The sequence below is a fragment of the Plutella xylostella genome, chromosome 22, assembly GCF_932276165.1.
Source record: "Plutella xylostella chromosome 22, ilPluXylo3.1, whole genome shotgun sequence".
NCBI classification, from domain to species: Eukaryota; Metazoa; Arthropoda; class Insecta; order Lepidoptera; family Plutellidae; genus Plutella; species Plutella xylostella.
The window spans coordinates 1,919,603-1,920,937 of record NC_064002.1 but is presented as its reverse complement, the minus strand read 5'-3'; positions in this window follow the sequence as shown (position 1 = coordinate 1,920,937).

Below are 1,335 nucleotides of genomic sequence, written 5' to 3'. Positions count from 1 at the left end.
GTCTGTATACATATTATATGAACAAATTGAGGTGGTGAATTTTGAGTTAGCGAATATAAGCCAGTTTTCGGTTAGTCTTTCAAAAGTAAATTGCTTATTTTGTCGCAACGGCGGTGGTGTGATGCAATGTCACGATACCGAAATTACGGCAAGACAATTGTGCCGTTATTCGATCACAATGACGACAATACAATGTAATAACTAATGAATGAATGACCTACAAATATTAGGGGGTTTTCTGTAGGAAATGCAAAGTTAGACTTTTATTTCTGCAAAGATTAGAAATAATTATTTTTTTTTCTCTTGGGTACATATTTATTTATTATAAATTACACAAAGTTACATTTTATATAAAAAGACAGTTACAGTGTGACAAAAACCAGTTTAGGTTTGACCGCACACCGACATTCGCACGGCTTCACTCATTTTTCATTCATTTTCATATTTGCTCAATCAAAATCCACCAGGACAAAATATAGGTCGATTAACTAAAGCTGACGAGTTTCACACATTGCCGCGTAAGACATTAGACTGTGAGTGCTATAAACGTTGCCAGATTTGGATAATAGACCTGTAGCTTTTAATTTATACCGTTGTAGGCTAGTAAATATTAGCATTTCATAGTAGACTGGCTTAGTAGTAGATAGACATTTTTTGTACAATATCTATGTTTAGAAAAACAATAACTTCAGTATTCGAAACTAATCGTAGACGTGGTACACTACTAGTATTATTGACCTAAACATAGATTTCTACCAGTATATCTATCATACATAGATTGAAAGAATTTAAAAATATATAAGTAATGTAATTTTGACACCACAAGGTACACTGATTTTATCATTGTAGATAATAAATACAAATATGTACTTACAAATAATTATATCAAAAAAATAATGTATGATGCCCATACAAAGTACTTTTAGCACACGGGACAATTACAGAAATTAGAATAATAATGGTTCAATTCATGCATTTGTTCGTCAAGTTATGTAGAGTTGTAATACTGCTATATGTTTTACAATGTACAAAAATGATAATAGCAAGTACAATCAGCATCATAAGTAGTTTTACACTTTTGTACCTTGTCAAACTTACAAACCACCGATTTATTCAATGAAACACGACGGTGCCGGTGGTTGAAAGTGTAAAGCTATTTATGAATCTGGGTGCTGACCATATTTACATCTATATTAATAAAGTACCAATAATGTATAGCTGAAAAATAAGAATCCATTTTACTTCACATTAAAAATATCAAAAAGAATCATCCATATCGACACTGGGACTGACTGACTTAAATTACAAAAAATATATAAGTCGTAAAACAAGTAA